At 44.3% G+C, this 23,805-nt stretch overlaps 1 protein-coding gene across 2 annotated transcripts in view; it reads right to left on the reverse strand.

Moving 5' to 3' along the window:
* Positions 1–23,805, reverse strand: part of LOC130358153 (zinc finger protein 436-like) — a 334,942-nt gene that overhangs the window by 223,787 nt on the left and 87,350 nt on the right. The gene's annotated exons all lie outside the window — the stretch shown is intronic.

Below are 23,805 nucleotides of genomic sequence, written 5' to 3' on the forward strand. Positions count from 1 at the left end.
CGTGATGTCATAGCCCAGCCCCTTATGACACCATGCCCCGCCCCCTCAACGCAAGTCACGCCCCCTCACTTAGACTTGCACTGAGGGGGCTGGACGTGATGTCACGAGGGGGCGGGGCTATGACATCACGAGCTCCCGGCGTGGGCTCTAAGTGTTCGGGACATTTTGTTCCAAATGCTGAGCAGCGGAGGACCCCTATAACCAAAGATACGGTCACAGTAATTAGGAAGAGATGGGGGATCACACGAATTCCACTCATTTGGCACAAACTTCTCGGCGCGGGTTTCAGTTATGATACATAATTAAGTGAACTTTACATTAATTGGACGCTATGTTTTTTTTACATGTTATATATATGTTGTTTTGGCATTCATATATATATATACGTCCGCCATTTACTTGCGAAGTCCTAGTCGAATTAAAGGGGTACTCCGGTGGAAAACTTTTTATTTATTTATTTTTTAAATGAACTGGTGTCAAAAAGTTGTAAATTACTTCTATAAAAAAAAAAAATCTTAATCCTTTCAGTACTTTTTAGCAGCTGTTTGCTACAGAGGAAATTCTTTCTTTTTTGAATTTCTTTTTTTGTCTTGTCCACAGCGCTCTCTGCTGACACCTGATGCCCGTTTCAGAAACTGTCCAGAGCAGGAGAAAATCCCCCTAGCAAACCTCTCCTGCTCTGGACAGTTCCTGACACGGACAGAGGTGTCAGCAGAGAAAAAGAAGGAAAAAATGAATTCAAAAAGTAAAGAATTTCCTCTGTAGCATACAGCTGCTAAAAAGTACTGGAAGGATTAAGATTTGTGCATAGAAATAATTTACAAATCTGTTTAACTTTCTGACATCAGTTCATTTAAAAAAAAAAAAAAAAGTTTTCCACCGGAGTACCCCTTTAACCCCTTAACCCCTTAAGGACTCAGGGTTTTTCCGTTTTTGCACTTTCATTTTTTCCTCCTTTTAAAAATCATAACCCTTTCAATTTTCCATCTAAAATTCCATATTATGTCTTATTTTTTGCGTCACCAATTCTACTTTGTAATGACGTCAGTTATTTGACCCAAAAATTCACGACGAAACGGAAAAAAAAATCATTGTGTGACAAAATCGAAGAAAAAAACGCCATTTTGTAACTTTTGGGGGCTTCCGTTTCTACGCAGTACATATTTCGGTAAAAATTACACCTTATCATTATTCTGTAGGTCCATACGGTTATAATGATCCCCTACTTATATAGGTGATTTTGTCGCACTTCGGAAAAAATCATAACTACATGCAGGAAAATTTATACGTTTAAAATTGTCATCTTCTGACCCCTATAACTTTTTCCGCATACAGGGCGGTATGAGGGCTCATTTTTTGCGCCGTGATCTGAAGTTTTTATCGGTGTGATTTTTGTTTTGATCGGACTTTTTGATCACTTTTTATTCATTTTTTAATGGTATAAAAAGTGACCAAAATACGCTTTTTTGGACTTTGGAATGTTTTCGCGCGTACGCCATTGACCGTGCAGTTTAATTAATGATATATTTTTATAGTTCGGACATTTACGCACGCGGCGATACCACATATGTTTATTTTTATTTTTATTTACACTGTTTTATTTTTTTTATGGGAAAAGGGGGGTGATTCAAACTTTTATTAGGGAAGGGGTTAAATGACCTTTATTAACACTTTTTTTTTACATTTTTTTTTGCAGTGTTATAGGTCCCATAGGGGCCTATAACACTGCACACACTGATCATTGTTATCCCATAGGGACCTATAACACTGCACACACTGATCATTGTTATCCCATAGGGACCTATATCACTGCACACTCTGATCTCTTATACTGATCATTGTTATCCCATAGGGACTATAACACTGCACACACTGATCTCTTATACTGATCATTGTTATCCCATAGGGACCTATAACACTGCACACACTGATCTCTTATACTGATCATTGTTATCCCATAGGGACCTATAACACTGCACACACTGATCTCTTACACAGATCATTGTTATCCCATAGGAGACTATAACACTGCACACACTGATCTCTTATACTGATCATTGTTATCCCAAAGGGACCTATAACACTGCACACACTGATCTCTTATACTGATCATTGTTATCCCATAGGGACCTATAGCACTGCACACATTGATCTCTTATACTGATCATTGTTATCCCATAGGGACCTATAACACTGCAAACACTGATCTCTTATACTGATCATTGTTATCCCATAGGGACCTATAACACTGCACACATTGATCTCTTATACTGATCATTGTTATCCCATAGGGACCTATAACACTGCACACACTGATCTCTTATACCGATCATTATTATCCCATAGGGACCTATAACACTGCACACACTGATCTCTTATACTGATCATTGTTATCCCATTGGGGGCTATAACACTGCACACACTGATCTCTTATACTGATCATTATTATCCCATAGGAGACTATAACACTGCACACGCTGATCTCCTATGCTGATCACTGGCGTGTATTAACATTTCACCGCGGCGGTCCCGAACAGCCCGACTGACTAGCCGGGATACTTTCGCTTTAGAAGCGGCGGTCAGCTTTGACCGCCACTTCTAAAGGGTTAATACCGCACATTGCCGCGATCGGCTATGAGCGCCGTTGATGAGCGCCGGGACCGACGCAATGTGATGTGGGGTCGCAGCGCAACCCCACTTAATATCGCGGGAGCCGGCGCAGGACGTAAATATACGTCCTGCGTCGTTAAGGGGTTAAACAAGTTTGTACTTGACAGGGAATCCACAACACAGTTATATATATATATGTGGTGATTATAACTGTATGACTGATTCTTGGAAAATGGACGTCCCCACTTAAGAGATTCATTAAAGGGGTATTCCAGGAAAAACTTTTTTTATATATATCAACTGGCTCTAACAGATTTGTAAATGACTTCTATTAAAAAAATCTTAATCCTTACAGTACTTATGAGCAGCTGAAGTTGAGTTGTTCTTTTCTGTCTAAGTGCTCTCTGATGACATCTGTCTCGGGAACTGTCCAGAGTAGAAGCAAATCCCCATAGCAAACCTCTTCTACTCTGTGCAGTTCCCGAGACAAGCAGAGATGTCAGCAGAGAGCACTGTTGTCAGACAGAAAAGAACAACTCCACCTTCAGCAGCTGATAATTATTGGAAGGATTAAGATTTTTTAATAGAAGTAATTTACAAATCTGTTTAACTATCTGGAGCCAGTTGATATATAATTTTTTTTTTTCCTGGATAACCCCTTTAATGAAGTAGGGTGGTACCATACTTGGAGGGAACTTTATGGTGATAAGTGAGTTTACACCTGCTTTAATATTACAGTGACCCTCGACCTCTGATGGCCCCGACATACCATATATATACAGTGACCCCCCCCGACCTACGATGGCCCCGACATACCATATATATACAGTGACCCCCGACCTACGATGGCCCTGACATACCATATATATACAGTGACCCCCCGACCTACGATGGCCCCGACATACCATATATATACAGTGACCCCCCGACCTACGATGGCCCCGACATACCATATATATACAGTGACCCCCGACCTCTGATGGCCCTGACATACCATATATATACAGTGACCCCCGACCTACGATGGCCCTGACATACCATATATATACAGTGACCCCCCGACCTACGATGGCCCTGACATACCATATATATACAGTGACCACCGACCTACGATGGCCCTGACATACCATATATATACAGTGACCCCCCGACCTACGATGGCCCCGACATACCATATATATACAGTGACCCCCCCGACCTACGATGGCCCCGACATACCATATATATACAGTGACCCCCTACCTACGATGGCCCCGACATACCATATATATACAGTGACCCCCGACCTCTGATGGCCCCGACATACCATATATATACAGTGACCCCCGACCTATGATGGCCCTGACATACCATATACATACAGTGACCCCCCGACCTACAATGGCCCCGACATACCATATATATACAGTGACCCCCGACCTACGATGGCCCTGACATACCATATATATACAATGACCCCCGACCTACGATGGCCCCGACATACCATATATATACAGTGACCCCCCCCCGACCTACGATGGCCCCGACATACCATATATATATACACAGTGACCCCCCGACCTACGATGGCCCCGACATACCATATATATACAGTGACCCCCCCCCGACCTACGATGGCCCCGACATACCATATATATATACACAGTGACCCCCCGACCTACGATGGCCCTGACATACCATATATATACAGTGACCCCCGACCTACGATGGCCCCGACATACCATATATATACAGTGACCCCCCCGACCTACGATGGCCCCAACATACCATATATATACAGTGACCCCCCGACCTACGATGGCCCCGACATACCATATATATATACAGTGACCCCCCGACCTACGATGGCCCCGACATACCATATATATACAGTGACCCCCGACCTACGATGGCCCCACCATACCATATATATACAGTGACACCCCCGACCTACGATGGCCCCGACATACCATATATATACAGTGACCCCCGACCTCTGATGGCCCCAACATACCATATATATACAGTGACCCCCGACCTCTGATGGCCCCAACATACCATATATATATACACAGTGACCCCCCGACCTACGATGGCCCCGACATACCATATATATATATATACAGTGACCCCCGACCTCTGATGGCCCCGACATACCATATATATACAGTGACCCCCCGACCTACGATGGCCCCGACATACCATATATATACAGTGACCCCCCCGATCTACGATGGCCCCGACATACCATATATATACAGTGACCCCCGACCTATGATGGCTCCGACATACCATATATATACAGTGACCCCCTGACCTACGATGGCCCCGACATACCATATATATACAGTGACCCCCTGACCTACGATGGCCCCGACATACCATATATATACAGTGACCCCCCGACCTATGATGGCCCCGACATACCATATATTTACAGTGACCCCCCGACCTACGATGGCCCCGACATACCATATATATAGTGACCCTCCGACCTACGATGGCCCCGACATACCATATATATACAGTGACCCCCCGACCTACGATGGCCCCGACATACTATATATGTACAGTGACCCCCCGACCTACGATGGCCCCGACATACCATATATATATACAGTGACCCCCCCGACCTACGATGGCCCCGACATACCATATATATACAGTGACCCCCGACCTACGATGGCCCCGACATACCATATATATACAGTGACCCCCCCGACCTACGATGGCCCCGACATACCATATATATACAGTGACCCCCCCCGACCTACGATGGCCCCGACATACCATATATATACAGTGACCCCCCGACCTACGATGGCCCCAACATACCATATATATACAGTGACCCCCCCGACCTACGATGGCCCCGACATACCATATATATACAGTGACCCCCCCGACCTACGATGGCCCCAACATACCATATATATACAGTGACCCCCCCGACCTACGATGGCCCCGACATACCATATATATATACAGTGACCCCCCCGACCTCCGATGGCCCCGTCATACCATATATATACAGTGACCCCCCCGATCTATGATGGCCCCGACATACCATATATATACAGTGACCCCCCCGACCTACGATGGCCCCGACATACCATATATATATACAGTGACCACCGACCTACGATGGCCCCGACATACCATATATATACAGTGACCCCCCCGACCTACGATGGCCCCGACATACCATATATATATACAGTGACCCCCGACCTACGATGGCCCCAACATACCATATATATATACAGTGACCCCCCGACCTACGATGGCCCCGACATACCATATATATACAGTGACCCCCGACCTACGATGGCCCCGAAATACCATATATATATAGTGACCCCCCGACCTACCATGGCCCCGACATACCATATATATACAGTGACCCCCCGACATACGATGGCCCGACATACCATATATATATAGTGACCCCCTGACCTACGATGGCCCCGACATACCATATATATATATAGTGACCCCCCGACCTACGATGGCCCCGACATACCATATATATACAGTGACCCCCCCGACCTACGATGGCCCCGACATACCATATATATACAGTGACCCCCTGACCTACGATGGCCCCGACATACTATATATGTACAGTGACCCCCCGACCTACGATGGCCCCGACATACCATATATATACAGTGACCCCCCCGACCTACGATGGCCCCGACATACCATATATATACAGTGACCCCCCCGACCTACGATGGCCCCGACATACCATATATATACAGTGACCCCCCCGACCTACGATGGCCCCGACATACCATATATATACAGTGACCCCCCGACCTACGATGGCCCCGACCTACCATATATATACAGTGACCCCCCCCGACCTACGATGGCCCCGACATACCATATATATACAGTGACCCCCCGACCTACGATGGCCCCGACATACCATATATATAGTGACCCCCCCGACCTACGATGGCCCCGACATACCATATATACAGTGACCCCCGACCTACGATGGCCCCGACATACCATATATATATACAGTGACCCCCCCGACCTACGATGGCCCCGACATACCATATATATACAGTGACCCCCTGACCTACGATGGCCCCGACATACCATATATATACAGTGACCCCCGACCTACGATGGCCCCGACATACCATATATATACAGTGACCCCCCCGACCTACGATGGCCCCGACATACCATATATATACAGTGACCCCCGACCTACGATGGCCCCGACATACCATATATATACAGTGACCCCCCCGACCTACGATGGCCCCGACATACCATATATATACAGTGACCCCCCCGACCTACGATGGCCCCGACATACCATATATATACAGTGACCCCCGACCTACGATGGCCCCGACATACCATATATATATACAGTGACCCCCGACCTACGATGGCCCCGACATACCATATATATACAGTGACCCCCGACCTACGATGGCCCCGACATACCATATATATACAGTGACCCCCGACCTACGATGGCCCCGACATACCATATATATACAGTGACCCCCCGACCTACGATGGCCCTGACATACCATATATATACAGTGACCCCCCGACCTACGATGGCCCCGACATACCATATATATACAGTGACCCCCCCGACCTACGATGGCCCCGACATACCATATATATACAGTGACCCCCCGACCTACGATGGCCCCGACATACCATATATATATACAGTGACCCCCCGACCTACGATGGCCCCAACATACCATATATATACAGTGACCCCCGACCTACGATGGCCCCGACATACCATATATATACAGTGACCCCCCGACCTACGATGGCCCCGACATACCATATATATACAGTGACCCCCCGACCTACGATGGCCCCGACATACCATATATATATATACAGTGACCCCCGACCTACGATGGCCCCGACATACCATATATATACAGTGACCCCCCGACCTACGATGGCCCCGACATACCATATATATAGTGACCCCCGACCTACGATGGCCCCGACATACCATATATATACATTGACCCCCCGACCTACGATGGCCCCGACATACCATATATATACAGTGACCCCCCGACCTACGATGGCCCCGACATACCATATATATACAGTGACCCCCCCGACCTACGATGGCCCCGACATACCATATATATACAGTGACCCCCCGACCTACGATGGCCCCGACATACCATATATATACAGTGACCCCCCGACCTACGATTGCCCCTACATACCATATATATACAGTGACCCCCCGACCTACGATGGCCCCGACATACCATATATATACAGTGACCCCCCGACCTACGATTGCCCCTACATACCATATATATACAGTGACCCCCTGACCTACGATGGCCCCGACATACCATATATATACAGTGACCCCCCGACCTACGATGGCCCCGACATACCATATATATATACAGTGACCCCCCGACCTACGATGGCCCTGACATACCATATATATACAGTGACCCCCGACCTACGATGGCCCCGACATACCATATATATACAGTGACCCCCGACCTACGATGGCGCTGACATACCATATATATATACAGTGACCCCCGACGGCCCTGACATACCATATATATATATACAGTGACCCCCCGACCTACGATGGCCCCGACATACCATATATATACAGTGACCCCCGACCTACGATGGCCCCGACATACCATATATATATACAGTGACCCCCCGACCTACGATGGCCCTGACATACCATATATATACAGTGACCCCCCGACCTACGATGGCCCCGACATACCATATATATACAGTGACCCCCGACCTACGATGGCCCCGACATACCATATATATATACAGTGACCCCCGACCTACGATGGCCCCGACATACCATATATATACATTGACCCCCGACCTACGATGGCGCCGACATACCATATATATACAGTGACCCCCGACCTACGATGGCCCCGACATACCATATATATACAGTGACCCCCGACCTACGATGGCCCCGACATACCATATATATACAGTGACCCCTCCGACCTACGATGGCCCCGACATACCATATATATACAGTGACCCCCCGACCTACAATGGCCCCGACATACCATATATATACAGTGACCCCCCGACCTACGATGGCCCTGACATACCATATATATACAGTGACCCCTGACCTCCGATGGCCCTGACATACCATATATATACAGTGACCCCCGACCTACGATGGCCCCGACATACCATATATATACAGTGACCCCCCCGACCTACGATGGCCCCGACATACCATATATATACAGTGACCCCCCGACCTACGATGGCCCCGACATACGATCATTTCAGCATACGATCACTCTCGGAGGCAGCATCAACATACGATGCTTTTGTATGTCGGGGCCATCGCATACACGGCTATCCTGCAGCGCAGACTGCTTCAGCCACCACCAGATAGCCGTTTACGGTGCCCCGTGTGCTCCGCTGATGATCACTTACCTGTCCTCAGGGCTCCGGCGCGTCCTCTTCGGGATCCCCTGCATCGTCAGCGCTCTCCATTGTCGTCATCACGTTGCTGCAGTGCCGTCCCGTCATCCAATAGGAGCAGCGTGTGTAGCGACGTGATGGCGGCGAAGGAGAGCGAGGATGCCGGGGAAGAAGAGGCCTTGCCGGAGCATCGGGGACAACTCGGGGACGCGGCGACAGCGATGGACGGCGACATCCAGGGCAGTGGTGACGGTCCAGAGCGGCGGGGACAGGTAAGTATAACTTCCAATACCAGTGGTCATCAACCTTCGGACCTCCAGATGTTGCAAAACTACAACACCCAGCATGCCCGGACAGCCAACGGCTGTCCGGGCATGCTGGGTGTTGTAGTTTTGCAACATCTGGAGGTCCGCAGGTTGTAGACCACTGTCCTATACTTTACATTGCACGGATCCCTCAACATACGATGGTTTCAACATACGATGGTCCATTTGGGACGGATTCCCATCGTATGTTGAGGGATCACTGTACTTTTAACACGTTCTCTGTTACGTGTGGCCTTGGCACAGATAAGTCGTTGCGATATGACCCCTGTACTATATCTGGCCGCGCCCTAATGGTTTTTGAGGTCAATGGTGGCATAACCCACGCTGGCTCAATCTTATTGGTAATATTGAGGTATTAAAGGGGTATTACAGGAAAAAACTTTTTTTAATATATATATTTATATATATATATATATATATATATATATATATATATAGTTATTAGCTTCTGAAGTTGAGTTGTTGTTTTCTGTCTAATTGCTCTCTGATGACTCACGTCCCGGGACGTGACATCATCAATGAGCAGTTAGACAGAAAACTTCAGAAGCTAATAACTATTGGAAGGATTAAGATTTTTTAATAGAAGTAATTTACAAATCTGTTTAACTTTCTGGCACCAGTTGATATATAAAAAAAAGTTTTGGCCTGGAATACCCCTTTAAGGTTGTTCTTTTCTGTCTGAGCGCTCTCTGACACGTGTCTCGGGAACCGCCCAGTTTAGAAGCAAATCCCCATAGCAAACCTCTTCTAAACTGGGCGGTTCCCGAGACACGTGTCATCAGAGAGCACTTAGAGAGAAAAGAACAACCTTAACTTCAGAAGCTCATAAGTACTGAAAGGATTAAGATTTTTTAATAGAAGTCATTTACAAACCTATAAATGATAGGATGTGTAGCTCACTTAAAGATACAAGAGGAGCGATTGTTCGAGGTTAAAGGTGATGCCCTCACCCAATCAGGCCTAATCAAATGTAGAAGAAATGTATATATATATATATATATATATACCAGTCCTCAAGAACACTGGGGATGTACAGGATAGTATAAAGAAAATAGAATATAAAGAATAAAAATAGAAATAATGGATCTCAAAAGGTTATTTATTGTTAATAGTGTAATATAGTATATAGATAACCAATCACTCTGCAGGGCCCTTGCAGGAATGTATTGGTAATTGATCAATAAAATGCAGATAAAAAATAAAAGAATATATAAAAATGCACAAATAAGTAATAGAAATGAATGTTCGCTAAAGTGGTTAGCAACAATTGGTATTCTCAGATAGTGACAATTACTAAGTCCCAGGATGTCCAGTAGTGTATGGAAAAATCCAATGTGGGAAATTCACAGTTCAGTGTCACAGTTCAGCAATGAATAGACTCCTATGGATCACAGTTCAGTAATGTATCACAGTTCAGTAATGTATCACAGTTCAGTAATATGTCACAGTTCAGCAATGAATAGACTCCTATGGATCACAGTTCAGTAATGTATCACAGTTCAGTAATGTATCACAGTTCAGCAATGTATCACAGTTCAGTAATGTATCACAGTTCAGTAATGTATCACAGTTCAGTAATATGTCACAGTTCAGCAATGAATAGACTCCTATGGATCACAGTTCAGTAATGTATCACAGTTCAGTAATGTATCACAGTTCAGCAATGTATCACAGTTCAGTAATGTATCACAGTTCAGTAATGTATCACAGTTCAGTAATATATCACAGTTCAGTAATGAATAGACTCCTATGTATCACAGTTCAGTAATGAATAGACTCCTATGTATCACAGTTCAGTAATGTATCACAGTTCAGTAATGTATCACAGTTCAGTAATGTATCACAGTTCAGTAATATATCACAGTTCAGTAATGAATAGACTCCTATGTATTACAGTTCAGTAATGTATCACAGTTCAGTAATGTATCACAGTTCAGTAATGTGTAGACTCCTATGTATCACAGTTCAGTAATGTATCACAGTTCAGTAATATATCACAGTTCAGTAATGAATAGACTCCTATGTATCACAGTTCAGTAATGTATCACAGTTCAGTAATGTATCACAGTTCAGTAATGTATCACAGTTCAGTAATGTGTAGACTCCTATGTATCACAGTTCAGTAATGTATCACAGTTCAGTAATGTATCACAGTTCAGTAATGTATCACAGTTCAGTAATGTAGCACAGTTCAGTAATGTATCACAGTTCAGTAATATATCACAGTTCAGTAATGAATAGACTCCTATGTATCACAGTTCAGTAATGTATCACAGTTCAGTAATGTATCACAGTTCAGTAATGTATCACAGTTCAGTAATATATCACAGTTCAGTAATGAATAGACTCCTATGTATCACAGTTCAGTAATGTATCACAGTTCAGTAATGTATCACAGTTCAGTAATGTATCACAGTTCAGTAATGTGTAGACTCCTATGTATCACAGTTCAGTAATGTATCACAGTTCAGTAATGTGTCACAGTTCAGTAATGTGTAGACTCCTATGTATCACAGTTCAGTAATGTATCACAGTTCAGTAATGTGTAGACTCCTATGTATCACAGTTCAGTAATGTATCACAGTTCAGTAATATATCACAGTTCAGTAATGAATAGACTCCTATGTATCACAGTTCAGTAATGTATCACAGTTCAGTAATGTATCACAGTTCAGTAATGTATCACAGTTCAGTAATGTATCACAGTTCAGTAATGTATCACAGTTCAGTAATGGATCACAGTTCAGTAATGTATCACAGTTCAGTAATATATCACAGTTCAGTAATGAATGGACTCCTATGTATCACAGTTCAGTAATGTATCACAGTTCAGTAATGTATCACAGTTCAGTAATGTATCACAGTTCAGTAATGTGTAGACTCCTATGTATCACAGTTCAGTAATGTATCACAGTTCAGTAATGTATCACAGTTCAGTAATGTATCACAGTTCAGTAATATATCACAGTTCAGTAATGAATGGACTCCTATGTATCACAGTTCAGTAATGTATCACAGTTCAGTAATGTATCACAGTTCAGCAATGAATAGACTCCTATGGATCACAGTTCAGTAATGTGTAGACTCCTATGTATCACAGTTCAGTAATGTATCACAGTTCAGTAATGTATCACAGTTCAGTAATGTATCACAGTTCAGTAATGTGTCACAGTTCAGTAATGTATCACAGTTCAGTAATGTGTAGACTCCTATATATCACAGTTCAGTAATGAATAGACTCCTATGTATCACAGTTCAGTAATGTATCACAGTTCAGTAATGTATCACAGTTCAGTAATGTGTAGACTCCTATGTATCACAGTTCAGTAATGTATCACAGTTCAGTAATGTATCACAGTTCAGTAATGTATCACAGTTCAGTAATGTATCACAGTTCAGTAATGTGTAGACTCCTATGGAATCCCTCCAGTTCAGCGTGGTAGCGATCTCGGCAGGCAGCGCTGTTTGTGGATAGCGATCACAGCAGACCGCGATGTCCTGTAAGGGGTGCAGTGCCGATTCAGATCCTGACCTGGGTGAGTGGTTCTCCGGTGGGCTGCTAAGAGTATGAATGACAAACTCTTAGCAGCGTGAGCGGGCAGCAGCCTTCTGCTCCCCCACTAATAGAGTTTTCATTCATTGGCAGCCAGGGGAGGGAGAAAATATGAATATTAATATGCGCAGCTGGGGGGGGGGCAGTATATATATAAATATGCGCAGCTGGGGAGGAGTCAGTATATATATAAATATGCGCAGCGGGGGTCAGTATATGCGCAGCGGGGGTCAGTATAGATATATAATAGCGTTGGGGGGGCAGTACATTTATTCAAGCGCAGCGGCCACTAAGTTTGATATAGCGCAGCAGGGGGAAAGATATATAGAAACGCTGGAGGGGCCAGATATATACTCCCCCAGCGATTCTATACATCTTTGCCCACCACAGCGCTTCTATATTAAAACCCTGCCAGGAGCCCTGATTGGCTCCTCGGTCCCGGCCATTCAGGGCTCCTGGTGGGGAATTTAAAAATGAAAGTTTACTGTACATTGCAGGGGATCGGAACATGCCGCCCGCTCCCCTGCTTAATAACATCTGATCGGATTGGGTCTCAGAAGTGAGACCCGGTGTGATCAATCCCTCAGCCCCTCTACTACTACCCCAACATGGAACAGACCCTGTTCCATGCTGGGGGTAGTAGTACAAGCACTAATGTAGTCAGAATTTGCAGAGACTTTTTTTCTGTCGCACAGAATACATTTTGTGCGACAGAAAAAAAGAACCTGCGACAGAAAGAAAGGGAAATTGGGCGACAGATTAGTAAATAGCATCAGAAAAAAGAGGAGTAAAGGACTTGGAAAAACACAGACCGACACTCCACTCTTAGTAAATGAGGGTCTGTGTGCGCTAAGGCCGGGCGGAGTAAGCAAGAGTAACACAGGCGCAGCGCCAAGTTTGTAAGGCGATACTGCTGAGATCACCGGGGGTTAACCATAGGCATGCTGGGAGTTGTAGTTTTGAAACCTCTGGAGGTCTGCAGGTTGAAGACCACTGCGGCTTTCGTCATCATCCAGCCCCCCCCCCCCCTTTTGTTTTGTACTCACCTCCCCTCGGTGGGAAGTTGGGATTAGCTGGTCCAGGCCATCTATGCTGCAGGGACCATCCGGTGGGGATGGTTAGTCGTTGCGGGCTGTCCATTTTCACGGGGGGGGGGGGGCCTCTTCTCCGCGCTCCGGGCCCAGCCCCAGAGTAGTGACGTTGCCTTGACGACGACGCACAGGGACGTCCATGCGCAACGTCCCTGTGCGTCGTCGTCAAGGCAACGTCACTATATATACCTATATTCTGTCCCAGCCCCCCTATGCCTGCCACTATAGGTCGTCCCTTTAGGGGAACTGTTCCCTTGTGTATCTTGGGCAAGGCATAGAAGGTTGGGACAACTGGGTTACGGGGTATTAAGGATTCCTTCTATCTCGTGTAATTATATCAGTCAGTTCTTTCTTGTATCTATGTGTAGGGTCCTGTAAAAGGATTTCATATGTAGCCCTGTCATCTAATAGTTGTTTACACATCGATACATAATTGGACCGGTCCATCACAACAATGTTTCCCCCTTTGTCCGCTGTTTTAATAATTAGTTCTTCATTGTTTCATCGCTATTAATTCATCATTTGGGAGATTCTGTTTCATCCCTGATATAGAAGAAGCAGACAAGGTTTTCATTTCTCGAAGTACCAGGAATACATCCATACAGGATACATCACTCACTGGGGGAAATGATTTATTCTTGTTTTCGCAATCGGAGAAGGGACCCTCATTTCTCCATCTCTCATTACCCCCGAGTAGTGATGTTAAGTCCCGGACAGCCGGTAAGTCGCTTAGCCCTATACCCAGTTCCTGACATTCTCTCCTAGACTTTAAAACATGGTATTTATGCCATTTTAACTTGCGGATGAATAGGTGAAGGTCCTTGGTCCAAACAAAAGGGGTCAAAATCCACTGTTGGTACAAATGATAATCCTCTACCCAGGACCCTCACCTGTGCATCCGTCAGTCGTACACTTGAGAGGTTAACCACCTGAAGAGATTGAATTGCTGATGTAGTCCCTAATGCTTGCCCTCCTTGGTTCTCAGTACGTAGGGATCCCTGTTGGTGTCCCGATTGTCCCCTAAAAAAGGAGATGCAGAATAAGAGCCAGAAGAATTCTCGCCCTGCCATTCTGTGTTGTTATTGGGTCCCCTATTTGGGCCACCTCTAGCACGTATTGGTCCTCTTCCTCTACGATATCTCTTCCTCGTCTATTTGAGGGGGCACCTCTATCACCAGGTTCAGTGTCCGAGGAAGAAATCTCAGTTTCAGTATCACGGGTTACTGGGGCTCTGGTCAGAACACTATAGACTCGATTCTCTCTGAAGTCCTGGAGATCACGAATGAACTGAGCGTTTTTACGTTCCTTCAATTGGAATCTCTCTATAGTGTTCTGTACCTGAGTCTCCTTTGTTAGGAATTCAGGATCGTCCTTAAATTTAAGGACTATTTCTTTTTGTTCTTTCAGTTTTATCTCTGCTTTAGTTAGATTGAATTTTTCCTCTTCCAACAGAATCTGAAGGAATTTCAAAGAAGTGGTAGTGGCTTCAGTTTCCCACTTTTTGAGGACTGTGGGGGGTCCTTAATCTAGCTGCAGGGAGGATTGGGATCCTTAAACCCCTAGGGACTATGTTGTTTCGTATATAGCTTTCAAATCCTTGTATTTCCCAGAATGAAATAGCGTACGGTTTATAACAAGATACCAAGTCACGGAGTGCAATTTTTAGAGAAGGAGTAAATTTTGGTAATAAAAATTCTCGTCCCGAAAAGACTTCCTTTGCCTCAGACAGCCATTCAGCCAAGTTTGGCGTACCAGTAACAAAGCTAGCCATCACTAATTAAATTCAAATTTAAACATTACTTGCATATTATCAAATGAGAACCTGCAAGGGGTCAGTAGTCTCCCAGCATAGAGTATTCAAAAAATGATAAGTATAAACTTAAAGGAGGAGAGTGCCTAATACTTAACTTTTAGATGCCCACTGAGTATAATACTAAACCCCTTCCTACATGTGTCCCCTATCCCCCATAATTAATATGATTTAAATTAATTGCAACGACACAAGGTTTATCATGTGGTGAATCTCAGTATGGAGTAGAGAGTTATTTGTTAGAAGCATTGAATATCCGAGGTGGGTATTTACATAAAGACACCGTCCCCCCAGAAGGGGGTAATCCCTATCAAGGAAAGGGGGGAGGGGCGATATCCAGCATGGACCTAGTGAACCTTACCTCTCTACCTATTTCTAACTAAAAAGACCCTAACTACCTAGGCGGAGTATGAAGCCCTAAAAAGGGCGGCCCCGCTCCGGATACCTCCTACTTGCCTCAAACCTGACCCTATCATAAGTGGTATTGCTACCTCAAGACTAGCTACAGTCTCCACTGAACTTCCTAATCATACCGCCATGAGGGCGAGGTGTCAGTAGATGTATAATCATAAGAAACAAGCAAAGTTAAGATGGTCATTTAAGCCCTTCGGAGTTACTGGGTCCAGCTTATGAATCCAACGGCATTCTTTTTGTAATAGAAGTTGGTCCATATCTCCCCCTCTAGGCGAGGGCCAAACTTTCTCTATGCCCATAAATCTGAGATTCCTCACATCACCATGATGTATCAAGTTTATATGTCTGACATCTCCCAGGTGTTCCAGTATACGCGTTTTCAATGCCTTGTGTCGTTGCAATTAATTTAAATCATATTAATTATGGGGGATAGGGGACACATGTAGGAAGGGGTTTAGTATTATACTCAGTGGGCAATGTGATCTCACTTACCTTCAGGGACCCAATATTTGTCTGAAAATAGTGAATACCTGGAGTTCACATCGCCCGTGTTAATCCCCCCCTTAAACATCCTTTCCCCTCCCCCCCCCCTTTCCCATTCGTCAGCCTTCTCCCTCCCTGTCCCACTTATGTTTATCTTTGAGTTTTTTGATTCATCCCGATGTGTCTTGCATCATTTAGATGCAATTATGTATTTCCTTGCCATACTTCCGTGCTCTCAGACAGTACGCTAAACCTAATAAATATGATAAACAATCAGTATACTTTTACTTGGCCAGAAATCATGTGATAGTCTCTGGTTAGCGACAGTGCCGCGTCCTGACAACTAACACGCCCAGCTGCATCATCACAGAGGGGCGTTTTTCAGTGACGTCATGGCCATGCGACCGGATATGATGACAGACGCCGGGATCCTTGGTACGGAGGCACAGGAAGCCGCGAAAACAAGCCGGCTCCCCGCCACTGCGGGTGTTGCTCCGTCCAAGGAACCTGACCAGGAGAAAAGGAATCGTAAGTACCGCATAGCGGTCTGTTGTCCTTTTTTCAGGTACCGGAGTACAAATACTGACAGGTCCATATATATATACATCTTTTTCCCTAGGAAGCTAAACTATGGGGAACGGACCTGTGAGTAAATAGACATCCTCTACGAATGTGTAAGATCTCTAATCATGCTGGAACGAGGTATGAAGGAGACGTGACCCCTACTGGACTGTCTGACCTATATGCCTGTGTCTAAATATTTGTGTATACTATGAATTTGATAGTGGTATATCTATCTCTCCTGAGGACGTCACATTATTGTGATAGAAACGCGTTGAGAGTTTATATGAGATGATTATTAAATCCACATTTGGTCTAAATAGTGCTCACAATTGTGGACATATAGCCTTAAATGGATTATTGATCTGAAGCTATATATATTGGTGTTCTAAGTCGTCTGAATTGGTCGATGTAGTAGATCTACCTAACGCCTCTATGTAGGTTGCTATAGGCAACGACCTATGTTTGATTACTGACAACCTGGTCAGTTTTAATATTTTTTGCTAATTTTGGTGAGAGGATATTTTTGAGCACTAATTGGTGTTATTTTATGAGATCTTATTAAAAGTTAAGTATTAGGCACTCTCCTCCTTTAAGTTTATACTTATCATTTTTTGAATACTCTATGCTGGGAGACTACTGACCCCTTGCAGGTTCTCATTTGATAATGTGCAAGTAATGTTTAAATTATCCTTCCAATAGTTATTAGCTTCTGAAGTTGAGTTGCTGTTTTCTGTCTAACTGCTTTCTGATGACTTACGTCTCGGGAGCTGTGCAGTTCCTATGGGGATATTCTCCCATCATGCACAGCTCCCGGGACGTGACATCATCATTGAGCAGTTAGACAGAAAACTTCAGAAGCTAATAACTATTGGAAGGATTAAGATTTTTTAATAGAAGTAATTTACAAATCTGTTTAACTTTCCAGAGCCAGTTGAAATATATAAAAAAAGGTTTTGCCTGGAATACCCCTTTAAAAACCGCTTCCTGTCTGTCTCCAGGTTGAGTGCGGTTCTGCTGCTCAGTTCCATTGACGTAAATGGAGCCAAGTTGTAATACCATACCCAACCTGGAGACAGATGGGGAGTGGTTTTTTGAAAGAAACAAGCTGTTTTTTGACTCCTGGATAACCCCTTTAAGAAGACACTGCCTTCGGGCGATCTGTTTTGAACTTCATTCAGCCTCAAGTCCCTACCCAGTAGACTAACTTCTTGCTAAGTCCCCACTTGTGCTGCTGGTTAGAACGTAAGGGAATCTATCATTTCTTAACATTAATTTTTTTCCCTTAGTCCTAACAGCAGCACACAAATATTTCTCCCTTGCGTATATGTCATTAGAGGTGGGGATATTAATTACTTCATTATTCCTTTATTATTACTCGACTGCATTAAACATTCCACCTGTCTTATCAGTTTAACTGCGGTAGAAAGACCCTACGTGCGCTACTGTTAGGACCAAGGAAAAACAAATTATTGTTAAGAAATTAGGGCGTAACTCCCATAAATGTGCCCACCCCATATATATATATATGTATATATATATATATATATATATAGACACACAGTATAGCATAAGAGGGACTCCACATTTGTGTAATTATTTTAAATTATCTTTTCATATGACAACACTGATGACCCTCTAATACAACGAAAAGTAGTGAGTACACCCTTAAGTGCCCAAAATGTCTATAATATTTTGTGTGACCTCCATTATTTTCCAGCACTGCATTAACTCCTTAAGGATGAAGGGCGTACCTGTACGCCCTACGCCCGGTATTTAAAACGGGGTCACGCCATGACCCCGCATCATACCGGGTCGGTCCCGGCAGCTAACGATAGCCGGGACCCTGGGCTAATAGCGTGTGGCACCGATCGTTGTGCCGTTTGCTATTAACCCTTTAGACACGACGATCTAAGTTGATTGCCGAATTTAAAATTAAAGTAAAAGCTTCCCGGCAGCTCACGATAAAATCGAGACGTCCCGATCAGCTAGGACGCGAACGGAGGTCTCCTTACCTTGCTCCATCGCGTCCGATCAGCGTTTGATTGCTACAGGCTTGAGCAATCGAGCCCATAGAACGCTGATCGATGCAAAGCTATGGCTTTGCAGCGATCAGGGTAAAAGATCAGTGTGTGCAGTGTTATAGCCTCCTATGGGATAACAATGATCAGTATAAGAGATCAGTGTGTGCAGTGCTATAGTCTCCTATGGGAGCTATAACACTGCAAAAAAAAAAAGTCTCCTATGGGATAACAATGATCAGTGTGTGCAGTGTTATAGTCTCCTATGGGATAACAATGATCAGTGTAAGAGATCAGTGTGTGCAGTGTTATAGTCTCCTATGGGATAACAATGATCAGTATAAGAGATCAGTGTGTGCAGTGCTATAGTCTCCTATGGGATAATGATCAGTATAAGAGATCAGTGTGTGCAGTGCTATAGTCTCCTATGGGATAACAATGATCAGTATAAGAGATCAGTGTGTGCAGTGCTATAGTCTCCTATGGGATAATGATCAGTATAAGAGATCAGTGTGTGCAGTGCTATAGTCTCCTATGGGATAACAATGATCAGTATAAGAGATCAGTTGTCACGATTCGGCTGGCTGGAGGTGGATCCTCTGTGCCAGAGAGGGATTGGCGTGGACCGTGCTGGTGGACCGGTTCTAAGTTGCTACTGGTATTCACCAGAGCCCGCCGCAAAGCGGGATGGTCTTGCAGCGGCGGTAGTGACCAGGTCGTATCCACCAGCAACGGCTCAACCTCTCTGACTGCTGAGATAGGCGCGGTACAAGGGAGTAGACAAGAGCAAGGTCGGACGTAGCAGAAGGTCGGGGCAGGCAGCAAGGATCGTAGTCAGGGGCAACGGCAGGAGGTCTGGAACACAGGCTAGGAACACACAAGGGAACGCTTTCACTGGCACAATGGCAACAAGATCCGGCAGGGGAGTGCAGGGGCAGTGAGCAGATATAGCCAGGGAGCAGGTGGAAGCCAATTAAGCTAATTGGGCCAGGCACCAATCATTGGTGCACTGGCCCTTTAAGTCTCAGAGAGCTGGCGCGCGCGCGCCCTAGAGAGCGGAGCCGCGCACGCCAGCACATGACAGCAGGGGACCGGGACGGGTAAGTGACTTGGGATGCGATTCGCGAGCGGGCGCGTCCCGCTGTGCGAATCGCATCCCTGACGGCCATGTCAGTGCAGCGCTCCCGGTCAGCGGGACCGACCGGGGCGCTGCAGGGAGAGAGATGCCGTGAGCGCTCCGGGGAGGAGCGGGGACCCGGAGCGCTCGGCGTAACATCAGTGTGTGCAGTGCTATAGTCTCCTAAGGGAGCTATAACACTGCAAAAAAAAAAGTGGAAAAAAAAAATATAAACTTAACAAAGGTCATTTAACCCCTTCCCTAATAAAAGTTTGAATCACCCCCCTTTTCCCATAAAAAAAAAAAACTGTGTAAAGAAATTAAACATATGTGGTATCGCCGCGTGCGGAAATGTCCGAACTATAAAAATATATCATATGCGCAAAAAAACTTCCAAATTCCAGCATAGCGTATTTTTAGTCACTTTTTATATCATGAAAAAATGAATAAAAAGCAATCAAAAAGTCTGATCAATATAAAAATGGTACCAAAAATGAGCCCTCATACCGGCCCGTACACGGAAAAATAAAAAAGTTATAGGGGTTAGAAGATGAGAATTTTTAACATATAAATTTTCCTGCATGTAGTTATGATTTTTTCCAGAAGTGCGACAAAATCACCTATATAAGTCGGGGATCATTTTAACCGTATGGACCTACAGAATAAAGAGAAGGTGTCATTTTTACCGAAAAATGTACTGCGTAGAAACGGAAGCCCCCAAAATTTACAAAATGGCATTTTTTCTTCAATTTAGTCGCACAATGAATTTTTTTTCCGTTTCGCCGTGGATTCTTTGGTAAAATGACTAATGTCCCTGCAAAGTAGAATTGGTGGCGCAAAAAATATGCATCATATGGAATTTTATGTGCAAAATTGAAAGGGTTATGATTTTTAGAAGGTGATGAAGAAAAAATGAAAATGCAAAAACGGAAAAACCCTGCGTCCTTAAGGGGGGTTAAAATGGACAGCGATGTCAGCAGAGAGCACTGTGGTCATGTCAGCAGAGAGCTCTGTGTTCCAAAAAGAAAAGAATTTCCTCTGTAGTATTCAGCAGCTAATAAGTACTGGAAGGATTAAGATTTTTAAATAGAAGTCATTTACTAATCTGTTTAACTTTCTAGCCCCAGTTGATTTAAAAAAAAAAAATTAAATAATAAGTTTCCACCGGAGTACCCCTTTAAGCCTTTTAAACATGGAGTTCACCAGATTTGCACAGGTTCCCCCTGGAGTCCTCTCCCCTCCTCCATGATGACATCACGTAGCGGGTAGATGTTATAGACCTTTTATTTCAGCATGTCCCATACAGTTTAGGTCTGGAGACATACTTGGCCCATTAATCACCTTTACCCTCAGCCTCTTTACAAGGCAGTGGTGGTCCTGGAGGTGTTTGGGGTCATTATCATGTGTGAATACTGCCCCCCGGCCCGTTCTCCGGTAACAATCCAGTCTAATAAATGTGTAGGACAGTGATTTATGGAGATATGGCGGGGTCTTCTCTCCTTTATAGTCATTAGGCAGCTCCTGGGAATTATATAGAAAGAACAGAACTCGGGGCTGTGGGTAAACATCTAAACGTCTATGACAAAAAAGAAGAAAAAGAGTTCGCTCCCCTACTCCCATGAACAAAATCCCGATCCCCGCTGGTCCGGGGGCTGTCAGGGCATTGCTGCCGCAAACAAGGTAGACAGAGAAACAGGCTTCACGCACTCAGGAGCTCAGGAACACGGGATCCTCAGCACTTCTGGACACCAGCATGCGTAAAATACTAAAGCTTTATTTCTTTCACTATAAAAACATGGTAGGGGTACAAATTGTGGTAAAACAGACCGACGCGTTTTGGTTAACAAAAGCCTTTTTCAAGGTCCTGAAAGGACCTTGAAAAAGGCTTTTGTTAACCGAAACGCGTTGGTCTGTTTTTACCACAATTTGTACCCCTACAATGTCCTGAAAGGACCTTGAAAAAGGCTTTTGTTAACCAAAACGCGTTGGTCTGTTTTTACCACAATTTGTACCCCACAATGTTTTTATACTGAAGAACCTTGAAAAAGGCTTTTGTTTGCCGAAACACGTTGGTCTGTTTTACCACAATTTGTACCCCTACCATGTTCTTATACTGAAGAACCTTGAAAAAGGTTTTTATTTGCCGAAACACGTCGATCCATTTTTACCACAAGTTGTACCCCTACCATGTTTTTATACTGAAGAACCTTGAAAAAGGCTTGTTTGCCAAAACGCGTCGGTCTGCTTTTACCACAATTTGTACCCCATGTTTTTATACTGAAGAACCTCGAAAAAGGCTTGTTTGCCGAAACGCATCGGTCTGCTTTTACCACAATTTGTACCCCATTGTTTTTATACTGAAGAACCTCGACAAAAGGCTTGTTTGCGGAAAGGCGTCGGTCTGTTTTTACCACAATTTATACCCATACCATGTTTTTATACTGAAGAAAGAAATAATGCTTTTGTATTTCACGCATGCTGGTGTCCAGAACTGCTGAGGATCCCGTGATCCTGAGTGAAGCCTGTTTATCTGTGCGGCTGATCTAACACATCCGTCTACTGCTGTGGGGTAAGACGACGCGCATGCGCAGACGGCAGGAGGATTTGTACTCGCACGGCAGACGCCACACCTCTTTATGATCCATCAAGGCTGCAGGATGATTTGTTGGAGTGATGGGGACCTCAGGTTTATAGTGATTGGGCTCAGGTAGGGGTGTATAATAGTGTATGATAGGAGGCCCTGGCCCCTCCCCCATAGAAGGCACTAAGACTGGGATATACTATAGAAGGTCTCTAGTGCGAATGGTTCCGGTGACCACTGCAAGTCACTTATGTATCCGGATATAAAAAATAAGAGTTTTTTCTTTCTATACAGTGCACAGACAACCGCATACACTTACATAGAGAACATTTATTTTGCACCTAAAATTTTCATGATTTTCCGAATGCATTTTTTTATTTTATAAAATATGCCTGAAAATAGGTTACACACAGCGTAACTGCTATTCTGTTTGCTTTGTATCCGGTATTTCAATATAAGTAACTTAATTTTTATTTTCTCATAACACAAAAATCCAAACAAGAATTTAATTTCTTCTCTGTGCGAATTCTCCGAGTTTCAAAAATGTTATTTCTTGTGACTCATTTTTCACATACATGACAACATAAAGGCTTCTCTCCTGTGCGAATTCTCTTATGTTTAAGTAAATATGATTTACCTATAAAGCATTTCCCACACTCTGAATATGAAAATGGGTTCTCTCCTGTGTGAATTCTCTGATGTATGACAAAATATGCTTTATCTGTAAAGCATTTCCCACATTCGGAACATGAATAAGGCTTCTCTCCTCTGTGAGTTCTCTGATGTCTATGAAG

The sequence above is a fragment of the Hyla sarda genome, chromosome 2 (assembly GCF_029499605.1).
Source record: "Hyla sarda isolate aHylSar1 chromosome 2, aHylSar1.hap1, whole genome shotgun sequence".
NCBI classification, from domain to species: domain Eukaryota; kingdom Metazoa; phylum Chordata; class Amphibia; order Anura; family Hylidae; genus Hyla; species Hyla sarda.